Source organism: Petaurus breviceps, unplaced genomic scaffold, assembly GCF_028583685.1.
Source record: "Petaurus breviceps papuanus isolate PSGF00001 unplaced genomic scaffold, PetGlider_PUasm1.0 189, whole genome shotgun sequence".
Classification (NCBI taxonomy): Eukaryota; Metazoa; Chordata; class Mammalia; order Diprotodontia; family Petauridae; genus Petaurus; species Petaurus breviceps.
In genome coordinates this window covers 15,780,833-15,801,810 of record NW_027185809.1, presented here as the reverse complement: position 1 = coordinate 15,801,810, position 20,978 = coordinate 15,780,833, and the positions used below count along the sequence as shown (strand labels likewise).

At 40.8% G+C, this 20,978-nt stretch overlaps 1 protein-coding gene across 2 annotated transcripts in view; it reads left to right on the top strand.

Moving 5' to 3' along the window:
- The first annotated feature begins 770 nt into the window (after nt 1–770).
- Nucleotides 771–20,978, top strand: part of SUSD6 (sushi domain containing 6) — a 122,208-nt gene continuing 102,000 nt past the window's right edge. Inside the window, exon 1 of one of the 2 annotated variants that reach the window (XM_069091987.1) lies at nt 771–967. The gene's annotated coding sequence lies outside the window, so the exon portion shown is untranslated. The remainder of the gene's footprint in view (nt 968–20,978) is intronic. The other variant, XM_069091988.1, reaches the window with a different exon arrangement.

Here is a 20,978-nt window from a genome sequence, read left to right as displayed (position 1 = left end):
GCATATATAGAAATATAGATATATACACAGTGACAGATTTAATATGTTCATATACATATATGGTAGCTGTTATTATTAAGGTGTATCTGGGAAAACGGAATGCTTGTCAAAAGTGCACTTAATATACAATATAATAAAAGCACGGTTTCAGGATGAAGAATTAAAAATTTGTCAAAATCTTGTGAGCCTTGTGCTCAAAAGAAGAGATAGCAGCAAAAGGGCCACTGAATATTGGGTGGGTTTGTTGTTGTTTTGGGGTTTTTTTGGTTCAAACAGCTGCAAGTTTGATTATATATAAGTCGACAAATTTTAACTCTCACTCAGACCTAGCAGCCTCGTTCAGCCCCGGCTCCAGGGCAAGCTCGGGCCCCGCCCCGCCCCCGGCGCCTCGCCCCGCCCCCTTCTGACAGCGTGAGCGCGTTTCAGTGGCTCGTGCGTGTAGGCGGTGGCCGCGGCTGAGCCGTCCCGGAATCTCGCGCTGGTTGGCCGCCGGAGCTCAAACGTTCTGCAGTTGTTACGTCTCTTCTGGGGCCCCGCCCCCCACCCTGCCTTCCTTCTTCCCTTCGCTCGTCTGTACTCTGCACTCTCCCAGCCCCAGTCTCGTTCCCCTCCGCTGCCGGCTCCCGACCCCGCCCTCCCGGCTTCTCTCGCGAAGCTTCTTCCCCGCCCCCAGCCCAGCACTGCTCAGCTGAGGCGGTGACGCGGGAGCCTCCGTCCGCTTCCCTTCTCCGAGCCCTGCGTCAAGCTCCCCTCCCCCTCCCCCTCGCGCTCCAGTCCCTCCCCCTTCTCCCCGCAGCTCCTGCCTGCGCTAGGCGGACGGACAAGGGCACGCGGGGCCTGGCGGCGGAGACTCGGCTTCGGGGCCCGCGGAGGAGGAGGCGGGCGGGCAGGCAGCCTGGGGCAGCCGGGAGCAGCCGAAGCCTGGCCGGAGGGCGCTGCTCCTGCTCTTTGCCCCGGTAGCTCCAGGGTGAGTTGTCACTGCCGGGAAGGGAAACCCGAGCTGACGGGGACCTGGGGGGTGCGGGGCTTTGTGTCCCTTAAACGCCCCGGGAGCCGCCGGAGGCGGTGGCGTCTCCTTCCAGTCCCCGCCTGTCACCTGGTAGTGTCAAGTGCCGAGTCCTGTGCGTCCCGAGGAGGCCCGTCCCCAGAGGCGGCGGGTGCACTTTTCCCTCGGAAGGAGGAGGCCAGGGGGTGGGAGAACTTGGCCGGAGTCCTCTCCGCAGGCTCTGTCCCAGGTCTCAGCTGTTACTGCTTGGGTTGGAGAGGACGCGTCTCGGGGCGGGGGGAGTCCTGGGAACGGCCCGGCCGGAGGCTGTGAAATTGACAAGTGGGGGCAGCCTGCTGCGGCGTCTCTCACCCTGGGGGTGGGCCAAGAAGACTGTGCACCTTTTCCAGCGCAAAGACAAAACCAAGATACACAAAGGGGGCGGGGGAAGGAAGATAGTTCTAGAGTCTGCGGACATTTATTAAGCGCCTACTGTGTGCCGGACTCGAGCTCTGGGGACTCTGAGAAAGGTCAAAGGCTCTCAAGAATCACGGTCTAATAGTCTAGGATTTGAAATGAGACCGCGACTTGGGCTTCTCAGGCTTCTCAAAGTTCGACATGGGAAAACGAAAGCTTCTTGCCTCCCATGTAGGAAAAGGTTGCAAAAGGCTTTTAGTCTCATTCTCCCCCTGTTTAATTAATAACCTGATTAATTACATTTTAGATCTACTTCAGTTTTAATCTGTCGTTCTAAGCAGTTTGATTTAATTGTACAGAGGACTTCCTGAGGAAACCTTGTAATGGTAGTAGGAAACTGTCAGTATCTCACTTAAGTTTCAGTCTCGATAACTTTTTTATTATCTTGGTAAGAGGCTCGATGAAACCACTTCCTGTTTTTTGAGACTCTCAAGAGGAAAAAAAAAACCAGAATCTTGGTTTCTAGCAGTTCTAGATATGAATGGGTACAGTTGGACCACTCTTAACAGGGTGACTGGGCATTGTGTGAAACTGAGAAAAAACAAACCTGTGAATAGACGAATACCGACTGGAAGTATGTTGTGGGATCAGCAGTCAGGGGCAAGCTTGATGGAGAGTGCGAGCATTTCAGGGCTGCCACTTTGAAGCCCCTTTTGGAAGAGTTGATGTGTTGTTTTCTCTAGTAGCAGTCTTGGTACAGCTGATCTTAAGAAATTCTGCTCATCAAAGGTTAAAAAGCCATTTGTTTTCTACTGAGGGGGAAGTGTCTTCCTTTAATAATTGCTCTTCCTCTCTTTTCCCTTCTATCCTTGAACTAAAAACTGCATACACAACCTATATCAGATTGCTTGCAGTCTTGGGGAGGAGAAAAGTTTGGAACTCAGAATCAAAAAGAAGTGAATGTTGAAAACTTTACATGTAATTAGAAAAAAAAAATGCTACAAAAAAAACTGCATACCCACAGTTTCCCAAAAGGTCTTAAACTGCACTAACACTTTTAGGACTCCCTGTATATGTGTATAATGCTATCTAATATATAATGCATAGATGCTCATCTGCCTGTTCTGGAGATTTTATTCCCAGATCCCACCACGCACCAGAGTCTGGTTGAAAAATTTTCAGATGAAGTTTTGGATCTTTGAATTTATTGAAGCATTATATGGAACTGGAGAATTACTTTCATCTCTCAAGTAAAACAAGAGACTTCTAGGCTAGCATGAGGCTTTTCCAGATTTCCCTCTCCCTCTTATGTAGCTGCTAGTTTCTGCTCCTGCATCACCTTGTATAACTTTGGTATATTTTTATATGTGTACTCTGTATTTTGTTTTTCCATATACCACATAAGCTTCTTGATGGTGGGGAACTATGTCACTTCCATTCTTTGTTTCTTCCAGTGCATGATAAATGTTGTTTGATACATTATGTTTCCGTTTTCAAACTCAGTTTCCTTGTTGGTCAATTTGCCCTATAGCTCCTATTGTAAACTTTTATACATATGTGGCCTTGGTCATTCCTTGCCTCTTCTGTTATCTGCACACCTCTCTTCTATGATTCAGATCTGTGGATCAGTTTATCTGATTTACTTTCCACTGCTATATCAGTGTCCATTTACTAAATGATATATTAGGTATGCCATATGGGGTTTCTTTTGCTGCCAGCAGTTGGACAGAATGGACAGAAAGCTCTGTAAATACCTTGGAAATGACTCATAAAAACAAATAATTTAATTTCTAAAAAATACATCCAGTTTGCAAGTCTTCATGGTGGGCAGAATAATTTAAAAGAGGAGGCTTCTCTGCTCTCCCATATTTTCAGTTCCTACAGGAAGCCCAGTATCATCTGGGCTTTACAGTTGAGACCTTGGCTTCTCATTGCCTTCTTTGGAGGGTGTTTTGTGACTTTTTGAGGTTTATTTTTTCCATGAAGGGAGGTGATGAGTAGTGAGAAAGAACAGTGATGGAGAGACATTTCATATTGAAGACGAAATCTGGATTAAAATGATAACAGCGCGTAGGCCCACGCAGCTTTATTGCCTTCTTTCTATTTCCTGGTGGGCTTGGTACATTCTCTGGCAGGGCTACCTCCCCTGTTATAGAAGTTTTAGGGCTTCTTGTGATGCACAGTTCTTTTTCTGGAGTTCAGGATGATACTTCTACAAAAGAATTTCATTCAGTGGTCATAAAACTAAAGAGTAATCTTTTCTTGTTCTAGCCACTGATAATTGTTCTACTTATCAGCCATACTCATACTCCCTTCTAGGAAAAAAACATACTTTCTGGCTCCTTGTGTTTAACTGCGTTTTCCCTTCTCCTGTCCACCTACTTCCCAATGCTATAAGGATATTCCATCAGTTTGTAGATCCCTTCTTCTGTCAATTCTCAGAAGAACATTCTTTTATTTAAACACTGTTTGCATATAAACTTACTCATTCTAGTGACAGAATTGAAAAAGAAGGGTGGTAGTCTCTGAGGCAGAACTACTTGGGGCAATGAAGTAGGCCCAGAGAAAGATGGTTTGTCTCCAGTTCTGCAATTTCAGGAGAATCCATTCATCAACTGCTGACTGGATAATCATACCTCACTTGTAGCCTTAAATATCAGCAGGTTCACTAGTGTCCAATGTTGTATAATTTTAACATGAAATCATTTTCTTTTGCTTATTTGCATGTGGTTTCCTATAGAAGTTCGCATTTAGCCCCAGACTTGCTATTAAATGTTGAGATTGTTATTCTTTTTATTACAAAGAAGAAATATTTTTATTAATAATGGTGATGTTATTATTGGATGTATCTTTCTGTCTGGTAGAGCTATAATTTTAATCATTTATTATAAAATAGTATAATACAGTATAAACAAGAGAGGCAGCTTAGAAAAAGAAGTGTAGTGCCTTGGAATCAGGAAGATGGGGTGGGGGGCATTCTGACTTGATGATCTTGGTCAAATCATTTACTCTTTTCATGCCCCAGGCAATTCTCTTAAGACTAAATTTAAGAAGGGTTGCTGACTTAAATTGGTAGATAGTTTCCATACTGAGAGTTCCCCATACTTAGGGCATCAGAGGTCTGGAACCACTTGCAAAAAAAAAAAATGATCATGTAGTGTACTGTCATTAGAAAGTAGGTAACAGAAAGGTGATGGTGGGAAAAAAATAAATGTTCTTTTTTACTTTGAAAGGCTTGCCAACATCAGTCTGATAATTACCCATTTTAGTGCTAGTTATAGGAACAAAAGTTCATTCATTCACAGTGAGGATACAGACAGATGCATTCATAATAGTGGGAAATGGAAATCTCTTTTTTCTTCTAGCATCCCATGGGATGTTGGCCAGCTAGTTCACCCATCCCACTTCAGCAGTGGATCTGGGGATGAATATAGCATCAAATGGGGGGGGGAGGGGGAAGGACTGCTCCATGACATTTGTTGTGCTGCATTGGGATTGTGGAAAGCTGTGGCTACCCACCAGCCTATTTCATATAGATCCCGAAATTTTTACTCCCAGAAACTAAGACTCCATTACTGTATTTCTGGCCCTGGTTCAAGCCAGTGATCCATTGTTTCCCTAGTTAGTTTCTGAGTCATCCAGAATCTGTGTTCATGGCAAGCACGTGGGGGGGAGGGGGAGAGGGAGCAGTAGAGTGTGGGGGGCACTATAAAACTCTGAGACATAAGCATCTTTAGTTTTAATTTGAAAATTTTGAGGAGTCGGAGAAAACAGTATCACCTAAAAGTCGTTATGTTTTAAGAAGCTTGGTACCATCACATATCTTCATTGTAGTTTTCTTTTGTTTTTCCTTCCTCTTGTGTAGTGGAGAACAGAAAATATCTTGTCAGCCTTCTCCTTCCAAGAGATAGAGGTCTATAATTTTCCTAGTAGTCCTCATTGGGAGAGGGCAGGAGATATCTTAAAATCACCAAGCCATCTGTTGGCTCTGTCATCAGAACTAGACTTTGCTATGCTTGAATATCTGCAGTAAATGCCATATTGGGCTGCAGCAGCTCAGCAAGAGAAAGGTTTATTCCAATTTCAAGGAAGTACTGCAAGTATAGCTAGAATGGAAATATTTCTCAGATCTGACACCTGAAGGCTGCCTATTATATACACTTTCGTTATAGCCTCTGGTTCTCCCATCCCTCAAAGAACCTGAAAACTATCATGAATTTATCTGACAGTAGCCAGCCAAGAACTCATTCTGCATTCAAGAAACAGGATGTTACTGAATAAAATTTTCTCAGACAGAAACAGAAGTAGTTTCTGAATGTAACCTGCGTTGTTAGGTACTAAAATCCTACAATAGTAGAACCTTAAACTCTCCTTTCATTCTGTATTTTGGGCAGAACTTTTTTATTTAATGTTTGAGATGAATAATCAGCCTGCAACTTGTAAGGGCTCCCAATATGTTTGCACTTAGCAAAAATGCTGACTGGCAACTCCCACAATAAAAGAGGCTCTGCTGTGGCACAAAAATAAATCAGAATTTTTCCCTCTATCATCCGGCTCATGAGTACTGGACATCAAAAAGATGGACCCAAAACGTGTTCTTGCTATCATACTTTTTTCATTAGAGGGATTTTCTGTCCTTGCCAAACCAGCCCACCTAGCGACTGACTTGCCTTCTCCGGAACTGTAAGGTCTGAGCATGGGAATGACCCTCTTGTGTTTATCTCTCTCTGGTGAAATTTTCTTTTACTTGGAGTAGACTTTGGTCAGTCCCAGTAAATGAAACTGACTTCTGGGAATACTATAAGGAACTGCTTATGTTACACTTCCCTTTGGGGTTTGGGTTGTTCCTATTTGATCTCAGGGAACTCAGTGGGTAAAAGGTTTCATTTACTTGAAAAAAGCAATGAAGGTGACTTTGCCAATTTTACATTTGAAAATGTGAAAGGTGAACATTACAGACTGAAGGAGGATTAAAAAGATACATTTATAAACGACACCTTAACTCTTGCTGTTGTAAATATTGTTACTTTGCACTTAGGATGCATGTCCAGGAAATTGAGATGTAGCAGAAAGTTAGGGAACCTGAGTTCATATCCCAGTTTAGGCCATTAATAGTTTCATGGCCATAGTAGTAGGCAAGATCCTGAATCTTGATGAACCCTGGTTTCTTACCTGTAAAATGAGGATAATAATATTTATACTACTGACTTCACAGAGTTACTATATGAAGAGAACTTTGCAAACTTTAAAGTATTACAGAGATATAAGCAGAGTAATGAGTGTGAAGTACCTGTTTGACAAGTATTTGTTAACAGAAACTTCTGCCAGGTTTGGTTCAAAGAAAACTATGTTTGGATGTAAAAATAACACTGAACTCCCTCAAGGATAACAAAATTTTTCTAAATCTGTATGGGAAATTTGTGGTGAATTGTGTATGCAAATAGCCCTGTAGAGGTTAAAACTCTGGTCAAAGGTGACAGAGGAACACCTCAACTTAGGATATTGGAAATGGAAGGGACTTTGGCTATCATTAAATGTCAACTACTATTATTATCTTTATTTAAGCCTACTTTTCCTTTTAGAAGTGAGGAGAGTGAGTTGGTGAGAGATGGAATGAATTTGTCAAATTCAACTCATGCATCTAATTGGTGGCAAATGAAGGACCCAGATCCGTCTCCTGACTCCTAATCTAGTATGTTTACTGTTATCACGTATATCTTGTCATTACTATGCCTAAGTTTGAACACTGTTCTCTGGTTTTAATTAAATATTTAACATGAAAACTCACATATGAATACTGATTCATTGTCTTTAATAAAGAAACATTTAGCATGAACTAAAGCCTAGTTAATAGAAAACTTCCCTTATTTAGGAGGGTAAATTAATCTTTTGAAGAATTTTCCTAGTACAAAATTCAGTGGCTATATTTTGTGTTTAGTTTATTAGAGTGTTCTACTACCAGACAGAACTCAAACTGAGGGATTAAGTCAGAGATGAACCAACTATGAGTTGGGAATATTAATTTGTACCCTTGAAAGTCCTTATAAAAAAGTGACTGTGGTTAAAATATGCCACATATTACAGGTGGAGCCTACTTAAACCCTAGTTTTCAAAGGTTATCTTGACCATGGAAAGTAACAGATGGTGATACTAATAAGATGTTAGTGATTTTGTGTGATGGCTCTATCCTTGAGAGGCTTTCACCTATCTGGGAGACAGGAGGCCTAAATTCCAGTCCTCACTCTGCCACCAGCTTGTGAATTAGTAAACTTCTCTGGGCCACATTTTCTTCATCTGTAAAATAAGGACTTTGGCTTAGGATAATTCTTTAGAGTCTAAAGCAGGGGTGGGGAGCCTTCGACCTTGACACCACATGTGGCCTTCTAGATCCTTGGGTGTGGTCTTTTGACTAAGTCCAAGTTTTATAAGAACAAATCCTCTTATTAAGGGAACTTGTTCTGTGAAGTTTGGGTTTAGTCAAAGGGCTGTACTTGAGGACCTAGGGTGGCCTTGAGGCTGCAGGTTCCCCACCCCTGGTCTAAAGTCCTTTCCAGCTGTACATTCTATTCTGAAGATTGGATAAATGTTTATTTTTTCCGATCACATAGAACATTCTATTCTAAATTGCCGTGGCACAGCAGTGTGTCTCTTTCCATTATTCATCTCCATTTACCTTTGACATAATTTGAACTCTTATCCACAGCATGTAGTAGTACTTTCCTTTCCTGAAGTGTAGATTACATGTTACATTTAATAGCTCTAACAATAAAATACAGTCTTTTACATGCTGCCATTTAGAGAGCATACTCTTTGATTGAGCAAATTAAACTGAGAACTTTAAACTACTTTTCATGTTCTGCAACCTATTCCAGCTAGTTCTTACAGGAAGTTCTTTCCCATATGTGTAGAATGGTTAGAATTATCTAAGGTGGGGAGACGGGGAAGATCGTTCTTATTTCTAAGTTATGCTACTTTCGGTTTCCTTTTTTGGGAGTCAAGATCATCAAATCATATGTTTTGATTTTTTTTGTGTGTGCTTTTTGGAGGGGGGAAGCTAGGGCAATTGGGGTCTAGATGTGAATCTTGCTTTCTCTTTCAAACCTAATAAGATAGAAGAAGACAGTGCTTCTTTCTAATGGAATCTTGATATTTGATATATCATATAGAATCAAGGAATATTAGCATGGAAATTAGTCTCAGAAATCACATATTCCAACAGTGTACTCATTTTAACAAAGATAAATTACTTCTAATAGATTGTGAGCTTCATGAGAGCAAAGAACATGTCTCATTTAATCTTTTTATCTCCCTAAATAAGAGACAGCATTATATAGTGATTAGAGAGCCAAACGCAGAGACTGAAAGACCTGGGTTCCAAGTCCTACTTCTGACACATTGTCTGTGGCACCCATTAGTAAATCATTTATCTCTCAGTGTTTCAGGTAATTCTCCAAAACTGTAAATTAAATAGAGTTTTGTAGATATGGGCTTTTAAAAGCTCCTCATAACAGTCTCTCTTCTACCTTTTCCAGTCTTCTCATATTTTACTCCCCTTTCACATACTCTACAATCCTTACATTGAGATCTAGGGTTTGGTGTTGAGGTCAGATTTTGGGAGAGGCGGTTCACGTATGAAAGAATTCACTTAGACCTTCCCTGCAACCATTGGGAGCTTTATTATGTGAAACACATAGGTCTCCTTAACAAGAAAGCTAAATGAGATCCCAATATTTGGGGGAGTTATGCTTATATAGAAGCTTTAGAATGATAATGTAGTTTTAGAGGTTTTTATGGGGGGTTAAAGGTTAAAGACACAGGCCAAGAAAGGATTTTATGACATAGGATGAGGGAGACAAAAGGAGTTCTTTATGGTTTAAAGACTTAAGGATTTAAAGGATAAAGATTAAAGGACAGGGGAAACACAGAATAAGGGAGACAAAAGCAATTCTTTTGGTACAGGTTAAGGAGAAGTTTTATGGTATTTCAGGATAAGTGGGAAAGAATTTTAGGATGCCCTCGAGTTACAGGATAAACTATGGGGCTTTACAAAATACTGGAAAAAGCAACCCTTAATATTCTTTTTCACCCTGAGGACATCATTTGTATCCACATCATCTTGACCCCAGAATTCAAGGGCTAATGACTCTGGTCCTGCCTCAAATGAATTTGACTCAAGCCTTCTTTTGGTCAAAGACAAGGTTTATCAGAACACTGGTCAGGGTGGGCAAGATTTTAAGAATCCATGCAATTGGCCAGATTTTAAGAATCTGAGCATTGGCCAGACTCTTAAGGAATCTGAGCAGTTTAATGGGGGAGAAGATGGACCTTATATAGGAAAGGTTGTGGAAAGGATCTAGGAGTGGCCAAGTAGTCTGGGGTGACTGGGAGGGGATAGAGAAGGATCTGGAAATGCCAGGGACCTGCACCATGTGGGAAAATCCAGGGGCTTTCCCATTTTTGGGGTGCAGCTCCCAAAGACGTGGTCTTTTCCCTTTAGGGATTCACGCCCCCTCCCCATTATTCGCTGTTCCTTGAACACCCCACTCTGTCTTTCGCTGGCTCTCCACTCATGCCTGAATACCCTTCCTCTTCCTCTTCTTCCTGGCTGCCCTAAGTTTCCTTCAGGTCTCAGTTCAAATCCTACCTTCTGTAAGAGGCCTTTTCTGATCCCTCTCAGTGTTAATTTAACCTTCCCTCAGAGATTACCTCTAGTTTACTCTATATATACCTTGTATTTTTTATTTGTTTGCATGTTTTCTCCTCCATTACAATGTGAGGAGCTCACATTCTAATGAGGGAAGGAAGGGACTGTTCATCTTACTTCCCAGCATTTAGCATATGATCTGGCACAGAATACATGCTCATTGAATGCTTGTTGACATGATTGAATATGCTTTGGTGGAGGGAGTTTCCATGCATGAGTTCCCTAAACTGAATTAATCTCAGGCCCAAATACTTTTTTTATGCCTTTCACACACGACATCCCTCTCCCTGATTCCTTTGGTGTTTCTTTGCAGGGTGTACTTAGTAGCACTTAGTAGGTACTGTAATGGCAAGCAAAGAAGTACTTAGCGCCTTGTTTCAGCTATTGAATTAACACCTTGTTTCAGTTCAAGTTTCTCGCCATTGATTATATCAGGTCTTTGTTCAGAAACAGGACTTGTGAAACCCACAGTGGGAGGGACTTGCCAAAGACAGGAACAGGAAGGAGTTATGACCATATATAAGAAGCCCAAGCTGGAAGAGAGCAGAACTGAGAAGGGGAATGGTTGTGGAGGCTGGCACTCTGTTCTATCTGTGTTGATTTTTCTTTGTGATACTTTGTACCGAAGCCCTGGGACCCTACTGGAAACCCTGAAAGAGGACTTTCTGGTCATCTGTTTACAGAAGTCCTGAAGGAGGGTTTTGGAGGTCCTGGGACTTTACTGATGATTTGTGCAGATCTCTTGGACCTTGTTTGTGGGTCTGTGTTGATTTCTATGTTAATGGTTTATGTTGAGTTCTTAGACCTTGTAGGTGGGTCTGAGTTGATTTCACAGACAGTGAATTGATGATGCAGCAACATGTAGGAATATTATTGTGGCTCCGTTAAGCTTTGTCTTCCCAGAAACAGGAACTGTGAAGGACTTGAGGTAGAATAGACACAGTGAGTTTCAATATGGAATGGGAGCTGGACAAGGAACTGGGAGCTACTTGCCTTTGAACCCAGGTGACAGTTGGAGCTGGGACCATGGAAGAGGAATCGTGGAAGCTGGGAGCCAGCCTCAAGTCAAGCTAAAAGAAGACTTTACTTGGATACTGTGTACTGACTAAGAAGATTATGATTTACTGTGACCTAGGGGTGGAGAACTTTGACCTTTGTACTTTGTGTCCCTTAAGGAGGCAAGCCTCCTTAAGGATGATTGAATTAAAGATTTACTCTGACTGAATGTACTTTGTTTAAAACTATGTGACTGCTTTGGTGAAAACTATGTGGCCACTTTAGTGATAAGTTATTATGTCATTGTGAATGCTATACCTTGATTTCTGTGAATGATTTGCTCTAATTTACTGCTGAATAAATAAAGAGTTCACTATATTGTGTAATCAGAACCTTGAAGCTGTGCACAGCAGCAGTCCTCTGGAAAGCTGTTTGTGCTTGGCTTTACACAAGGTCCCATGGCTAGTAAATGTTAAGTGTCTGAGGCCAGATTTGAACTAAGGTCCTCCTGACTTCAGGGTCAGTGCTTTATTTACTGTGCCACCTAGCCACCCCCTGAACCGTACCTGAAGCCCAAGTCTTCAAGAAGCCGCTCTCTGAAGAGTTGGTTTGTGGTTGGGTTGAGTCAATTTGTGAGTTATGTCTGTGTGTGTTTTCTTCCTTTTTCTTATTCATATATGATGCTTCTGAGCCAAGGTCCCTATGACACATGATTTAAATGTTTCATATGGGTTTTACTCCCTTCCTTAATATGTTGCTCATTGCTACCAATAGAGTTTAATAATTAGTGCTTTGTGGAAGACTTTATGGAGGAGGAAAATTTCAGTTTAGAGGAATTCAGTTATTTTGTTGTTATTTTATAAAAATAGCTGTGTGTGTGTGTTTTGAACCCAAGTCTTCTGACTCCAAATCTAACAAGCTGAGAGTTTTGAACTGAGAGAAGGGCAATGTGATATGGTGGAAAGAGCCCTGAATTTGGAGTCAGAGAACCCAGGTTTTTATTCAGACACAGACATTAAATAACCATGTAACCTTGGATAAGTCACTGTCTTTCATTGAGCCTTAGTTTGCTAATCTGTAAAATGAAGAGGGCTGAACTAGATGACTTCCACAGTCCCTTCTAGTTCTAAATCTAGAAGAGGAGAAGGGGCAATGGGGAAGACAAGAGAGGAGAGATTGACAAATGGAAATTCGACAGAAACTTGCATGCCTGAGGACCCAAACATGTTCCATTCAAGAGATGCTGCTGCTTCAGTTGACATGTTATTGACACATTTATAGTATTGATATACTGCACATTGGCTGTTCATCTTTTATCTACCTCTAGGTAGAAACTCAGCTCCTGGAAGGTTGTTTTTCTACACTGTTTCACCTTAAGTGGGCGTTCTGTTTATCATGAAACACTAAGACCAGAAAGTCGTGCTCCGTGCTTTGTGATAATGATTGACTTATCCTCCTTTTCTCACTTTACAGCCCCTTTCAGAAGTTATAATCCTTGGGAGATTATAATGCTGTTGGTCTGTGATGTCACACACTATTGGGACATCTGTAACCCAAGGATAAATAACTCATGAAAAAATAGTGATGAGAGCAGGGATGGAGAAATCCACAGCGTCTGTGTGTAAGAACTTGGTTCTTGGGGCGGCCAGGTAGCACAGCGGGTGAGAGCGCTGGGCCCTAGAGGGGCTCGGACACTTAGCACCCACCCAGAAACACTTGGCCGTGTAACCTTGAGCAAGTTGAGCAACCCCAATTGCTTAGGGGCAGCCAGGTGGCGCAGTGAGTAAGAGCACTGGGCCCCCTGCCCCAGAGTCGGGATGACCTGGGATCGAATCAAGGCTCTGATACTCAGCACCACACCCAGAAATAACTGGCCGTGTAACCTTGAGCAAGTTGCTTAACCCTGATTGCTTTAAAAAAAAAAATAACTTGGTTCTAAATCTTCCCTTTCTGTTTCCTGATGGCAAATCAAGGTTTTTTGTCACTGTCATTTTAACTCATTTTATGTTTTAGAAAATATGGTTATAGCTTATTACTCTGTTTTCCTGACTTTGTATCTCCAGCAGGATTGACAGGATACTTCCAGTTTGTATGATGGTTCTCTTAGTGAAATAATATCCTAAAAATTTGGCTAGCAATTACCAGATAGGGAAAATGGATATGAAAAATGTTCTAAGGTATTTCTGTTATCTTGCAAGTAGAATAAATGGTCTGAAAAGAATTAGCAAAGTCTTCTGTTTCAATCTAAGCATCAGGACTTTGATTCTCTGAAAAAAATAATTTTATTTTTAATTCTACTCTAAAGAGAGACAGATTAGTAATGTTGCCTGCCCCTGATATTCCCTTTTATAATAAATACTTGAAAAACAGTGGTTTTATTTTGGATGTTTGGGAGTTAAACCAAATTGAAAGAATCCCCCTTTCCACAAGCCTCCAAGCCCCAATTTTGGAAAAAATGTCGATTTTATTATCCTGCCTCTGGAATTATTACCATTGCCATTCATTTGACACTTGTTCTATTCTACCTGGTTTGGTTGATTATCTTCTTATGCATATGTAAATATTTGATTATGATGAAATCGCTGTTGCTGTGTATCTCCAGCTAGATTGTTACTTTCTTGCTTCTTTGTCCTCATTTCCCTCTCTTTCAGCACAGTTCCAACCATAGAGTTGGTACTTAATGTTACTAATAAATCTCTTAATATTATAGTTTGGGAATCAACATGTCATGGAAAGTTTATGGGAAGGAAAAAACTTTGCTGGAGTGGAGCACTCCTGTTGGAGAGCAATGGGAGGGGAAGTTGTATAGGCAGAGCCAGATCAAATTGTATAACATCTTCAGTGGTAGGCTGGCATGATTAAAATTTATTCTCAAGACATTAGGGAATCAAAGGAGATTTTTGAGCATGGAAGTGACATGGTAAAATTTGTTTTTGCAGTGGTTAGATTAGATTGGGGAAAAAGGATTGATGTCAGTTATAATAACTAGAGCCGAGGACATAGTACATTAATGTTTACAAGCATACTTTACAGGTATTATTGATTTAAAAAAAATTTTTTTTTTTTGCTTTTTGGAGGGCAATTGGGGTTAAGTGACTTGCCCAAGGTCACATGACTAGATTTTGTGTTAAGTGTTTGAGGCCGTATTTGAACTCACGTCCTCCTGACTCCAGTGCCGGTGCTCTATTCACTGCGCCACCTAGCCACCCTATGTATGTATGTATGTATTTATTTTGCTTCTTAGGTATAACTGATTTTGAGGTACACAGGAATTATGAGGGTATGTGACCTCTGCCTTTGGAAAGTTCTCTCAAATACAAGCCTTTTTTGAGTTATAATTTATAGTATTCCTAAGCAAAAGACAAAATTTCACAGTAAGATAAAATTATGGTTACAGACCTCTGGTGAAAGTTCAGTTAATATTTTGCTTCACCAGACAGAACAATGGTCACTTAATTTTCAGCATACCCTGGAGAATAATTTTCTCAAAACCATACAATCCCTCTTTAACCACCCTCTCCAAGAATCAGCCTAATCAAAGGTGATCTCTTGTATTAAATGCACTATTCCAAAATTCTCCTTTTTTCTCTCTGTATGATTATTTTGCTAATTATTTCAGGGAGGAATGCTTCTTGGGTGAAATAGCCTCTCTCTTTAGAAACTGGCTAGGTCTTTGATTAAAATGGTGTAAAAAGATCTCATTGTGGGGCATTGTTTCAGAATTGATAATTGTAGACTGATAAGGTTTCTTATTCAGATTAGAGGAAGGATTTCAAACTAAAACGACCTAATATATATACTTTTAATATGTAGCCTAAGAAAGAAAGGGGCGATAGTTATCATTATGCTTCCATAGGCATGAACCACTCATTAACAGGAACAATTAATATTATTCGTAGTAGTCTGAACCTGCAATTTCATTGGTATAGGGAATTCCCTTTGAGGAAACTGCCTGCCAGTGCAGATTGACACGTTCTCTATCATTTCTTGCTCTGCTGTCTTAACAGAGTTACCTGGGGGGTAGTTGGTGGTGCAGTGGATAGAGTCCAGACAACCTGAGTTCAAATTCAGCCTCAGACACTTAATAGCTGTGTGACGCTGTGCAAGTCACTTAATCCTTATTGCCTCCAAAAATAAAATAAAATTGAGAGAGGGAGAGTTGAGTGAGTTAGTTGCCTGGGTTTCTGAGAGGTTAAATGGTTTATTCAGGGTACGGCAGAAGTAGGATTTAAATTCATGTCTTCCTGACTCAGAGGCTGGTTCTCTAACCTTCTGCCATGGTTGGTGTTATGCATATGCATGAGGTGATAAAAATTCCAGAATTTTTAGAGTTAGAATCCACTTTATCAGGCATTTATTAAACACCCATGTGTAAGGTACTGTGCTAGGTACTAAAGGATACAAAGACAAAATGAAAAATAGTCCCATTTCCTCAAGGAGCTAACCTTCTACTGGGGAAGATATAGCATTAAAAATGCTGTAGAGGGGGCAGAGTCAAGATGATGGAGTAGAAACAGGACTTCCGAGGTTCATGTAAAAAATGACTCTAGACAAACTTTGGAGCTACAGAACCCACAAAATGACACAGAGAAGTTAACCTCCGGCTGAGGACAGCCTGGCAGGCCAGCAGCAAGCATTTTAGCCTCAGGGCAGGCCCGACCAGCCACTGGCTGGAGGGACTTCAGATCACCAGCAGCTGTGGCGGTTTCCAGAATTATCAACCCATAGATGCCAAGGATGAAGTGAGAGGTCAGAGCAATGTGGACTTTGGGACCTGGGAATCCAGAGTGCAGTCCAGCCTTTGCCCCAGGGGTGAGAAGCCCCTGAGGCACCGCAGCCCTGCAGCTGCAGCCTCGTGGTTGCTTCAGAGCTCCTGGTCTGCACATTGTAGGGGGTCTAAGCCACCAGTCTGAGGCGTAATCGTCCTTGTTTTAACCTGCTTGGATATGGATTGCTGTCTAGGGTGGTGGTCCTGGGGTGCATGAGCAGTCTGCCAGAGCATATGGAGGCTTCAGAGAGGGCACGTAACTAATACTTCCAGCAGCTGCAAAAACCCCAGCTTTTGGGATAAAGCTCCCATTTCTGGTAGCAGAGTTCTACTGTGGCAAAAGGCTCAAAAGTCAAGTAACTGAGTGACAACATGAGCAAGCAAAGGAAAAAAAGCAAACAAAGCAGCCCAACTTTATACTCCTATTTTGGGGACAAAAAGGATCAAAGCATCTCACAGGAGGAAGACGGTGAAGTCAGAACTCCTGCACCAAAAGCTTCCAAGAAATATATGAGCTTATTACAGGCCATAGAGGAGCTTAAAAAGGATTTTGAAAATCAAATAAGAGAAGTGGAGGAAAAATGGGGAAGAGAAATGAGAATGATGCAAGAAAATTATGAAATGAGAGTCAACAATCTGACTGAAGAAAACACCTTAAAAAACAGACTAATTCAGATGGCAAAATAGGCTCAAAAAGTCAATGAGGAGAAGAATGCCTTAAAAAGCCGAAGTTGCCAGATGGAAAAAGAATCTCAAAAGCTCACTGAAGAGAATCATTCCTTCAGAATTAGATTAGAGCAAATGGGAGCTAAGGACTTTATGAGAAATCAAGATACTATTAAGCAGATCCAAACAAATGAAAAAATAGAAGGCAATGTGAAATATCTCATTGGAAAAACCACTGACCTGGAAAATAGATCCAGGAGAGATAATTTAAAAATCATTGGACTACCTGAAAAGCCATGATAAAAATAAAAGAACCTAGAAATCATCCTTCAAGAAGTTCTCAAGGAAAATTTCCCTGATGTTTTAGAACCAGAGAGCAAAATAGAGGTTGAAAGAGTCCACTGATCACCTCCTTCAAAAGATCCCAACAAGAAAACTCTTAAGAATATTATAGCCAGGGTCCAGAATTCCCAGATCAAAGAGAAAATATTACAGGCAGCCAGGAAGAAACAATTTGAATATTGTGGAAACGCAGTCAGGATAACACATCTGACAGTTTCTACACTGAGGGATCAAGGGGCTTGGAATATGATATTCCAGAGGTCCAAGGAGCTGGGATTAAAACCAAGAATCACCTACCCAGCAAAACTGAGTATCATGTAAAAATGCTGTAGATATCAGTCAGTGCCCCTTATTTTATAGGTCATGAAACTGTAGCCCAGAGATGCATACTGACTTGGTCACATGGCAAATTATTGGCATACTAAAGTAGTGTCAGTGAAAAAGAAAAGTAGGGACAGAATCCAAGAGATATTTCAAAGGAACAGTAGAAAAACAGGTTTTGGTGACCGAATAGAGAGGATGAAAAATGAGTCAAAGATAACTTAATGAGGGTCTAAGTGGCATAACAGAAGCTCTGAATTCTAGTTCTTCCACTGCGACTGGGGTTTCAGGCCTGGGTGACTGGGAATAAACAGTGAAATCATTCATGGTCAGCGCTGGGGACTAGAGACCCATTGTTTGAGTAAAAACCATATATAATTATAAAGTAGTCAGTGAAGCATAGACTGTAACAGTGGCAGAGCCCTAAGGTTAAATATTTGGATTTTCCAAAATTCCTCAGCAGTCCAGAAACAGACTTTTGAGCTCTGAGCAATATAGGAAGAGGACACTAAGCCTTTTTTATTTTTATTTATTTTTTTAGCCACCCTGTTTTTCAGAAACGTTTTCTTAGTCTTTTAAGATTCTCAGGATGTGGGGCGGACAGGTAGCACAGCAAGAGCACCGGCCCCAGAGTCAGGATGACCTGGGATCAAATCCGGGCTCAGACACTTAGCACCCACCCAGAAACACCTGGCCATGTAACCTTGAGCAAGTTACTTAACCCCAATTGCTTTAAGAAAAAAAAAAAGATTCTCAGGATATATCAGTTACTCCCTGAAATCAAGCTCTTAATCTGTTGTCTATGTCACTTTTTTTTACTTGCATCCTGACTGGATTATTAGGTCATAGATTTAGAACTGGAAAGTACTTTAGCAATCCTTAGATCTAACCCCTCATTTTATAGTTGAGAGGCTCAGAGAAGTGACTTACCCACAATCATACAGGTAATACATGTTTGAGGCAATATTTGAACCCAGATCTTTCAAATCCACTAAATACTTATCACATCATGCTGCCTCTCATAAAATGTTAAACTTCACAACTTCACCTATAGAAGATTTATATTCTAGTCTAAAATGCATACATTCAAAACTGGAAGGGATCTGGGAGGCCATACAGTTCATTCCCCACATTTTACAGCTCACCAACCTAGGCTCACAGATGTTAAGTACCTTGCATAAAATCACACAGGTGGTAATGGGACAGGTAGACTCAAACTTAGGTCCTCTGATTTTTAGGATATTCTCCATTGTACTATGCTGTCTCTATCAGGCTGCATGTAAAGACTTGGGATAGTTTGTTTAATCTACCTTTGTTTCTATAAGTGAGAATTTTTGAATGCTAATCCTGCTTTAATACTTCAGAACAGATGACAGTTCTCTTCCCAATGCCTTTAATAGACTAATTAATGAATTACTGTGATTTTTAAAAATATTCTTTACCTGGTAACCAATTCTCCATTGATAAGATTCTTAACTTATAGTTAGGCAGGTCCTTAGTTGATGGATGCAATCCATCAAAGCCTTTAAAGTTTGGTAGAACTCGACTGAAGTTGTGCCCTGCTGGATAACTGAGAGTTTTCTCCATGCCAAAATATGGTATCAGACTAGAACTTTTGTGAACGTCATAAAGCATATTGAGGGGCGGCTAGGTGGCGCAGTGAATAGAGCACCGGCGCTGGGGTCAGGAGGACCGGGGTTTGGATCCGGCCTCAGACACTTAACACAAAAAATAGCCGTGTGACCTTGAGCAAATCACTTAACCCCAATTGCCCTCCAAAAAGCAAAAAAACCCAAAACATTGAAATGATATGTGACAGGTATCTTTGAGGGGAGTGCTTCTGTGAATGTCAAAATGGTTATCTTTGGGAGAGTGTGGCCAGCAGCAAATAGAAAGATAAACATATTTTATTAAACAACAAACATTTATTAAGGACTTGTGTGCAGTGTGTGTGTTTGTTGGTGAGGGAGGTAAAAGGATGACATGATTTCAGTTTCAAGGAGTTTACAATCTAAATGGAGTGTTAAGACATATATAAGTAATCATAGTACAAATTATAATACTTCAGTACAAATTAGGCTGTGATAAATAACTTATAGAAGTATAAAATGCTGGTGCTGATATCAGCAGGCATTTGAATTGGGCCTAGAAGGATGGACAGAATACCAGCAAGTGAGTGTGTTAGGAACAATACCTGCTATTCAAATTAAGCTAATTTTTTACTAAAAGGTATTGGAACTCTCCTTGAGACTTAGTTGGCACAGAAGACTAAGACTTAGACCATTGGTGTAGCTTCCACGTAACCTAAGTACATAAAAGCTGACCCACAAAGATGCAGCAGGAATTACGCTTCCTCAGGCTTGACCTGTGTGCCAGCCTGGCCAATGCTGAGAGACTGGGAAGCCTAGTTGACTCAATGTCCTATCCTTGATGATTATCCATTCAGTACTATGGCTAAGGAAACCTCTTTTGTTAACTGTTAAGTAGTGTAATCCAAGTGTCTCACCTGAATATGAAGCACCAGGTCTGTTTGTATCAGGTCTGTCCTAAAGCATCAAGATTAGCAGAGAATATCTGCTTCTAGGTATACGATGTATTTATGAGGTGAGCACAGTCATGGAGATGGGGAAGCAAGAAGAGATAGCATGGTCATAATTATGCTTTGGTGATTGTATAACTATAAACTCCGGGAAAGGATAGTAGAAGCTGGTGGAAAACAAAATGGATATTGTGAATTAGCAAGTATTTTAGTTCATCCATTAATTTAACAGATATTTAGGGAGTTCCTGTTATGGGAAAGGCACTTTGTTACTACTGTAGTATTAAGTATCTTTAACATATAACATAGCAGTTAATTACCTGAGTCGTGTCTGTTCTTTGTTTTATATGAGTTAGTCTTGTCTGTTTTTAAAGTATGGTGCCTGTGCCTTATACTTATTCTGGATAACACATAGCACTTGGACACCCTGGTATCCAGTAATGCTTCCGATTAAAGGATATGATATATAGTAACTACATTTATTGTCAGTTTTCTCTGAATCAGCTACAGCGTGAGTTAAATTGTACTGGCACCATGTGTTGGGGAATAAGAAACATTTTAAGATTAGAGAATATAAACTTAATTTGCCCATATTTAATAATAAATAACAATTTAAAAACATCGTAACAAAATCCTTGGACGTTCAGTTCAACTGCTTAAGTTTTTTTGGTTCATTGGTATTTGTTTTTGTGATCAGAGTAAGCACAATTGTGCGTACTTGTGGGATACTCCCCCAAAGTATGTATTCTCATACATCCATTTTAAAAATTTATTGCTACTTTTTGTCTATATCACCTTTACTTCTGAATATATCTATTCCTTTCTCTTCCCCTTCCTGGAGAGTCAACCCAGAATGGAAGGGAGGGGGCATAGAGAGTAGTTCAGCAAAACCAATCAACACATCCATTGAATGCAACAATGTTCCACACCCATTACCTCTGAAAAGGAGGAAGATACACTTTCTCAGTTTTTAGGGGTACCAAGCTTGGTTATTAAAATTATAGAGTGCTAATACTATATTTAAAGGATCATCTTCCTCTTCTGAGTGATGGAAGAGTGTTTTGGGGCAGCTCTTTGTAAAAGAGAGGGCAGACCAACAGTGGAAAAGTCCTTGGTATCAAGTAATGCTTCCAAATAAAGGGTATAAGAGCCCAGCTGATTAGGCATGAATTAGGCTTGGGGATTTGGTTATTTGAAGTGCGGCAAGCATATGGGTGTTGTAAAAGAGCAAAATTAGAGA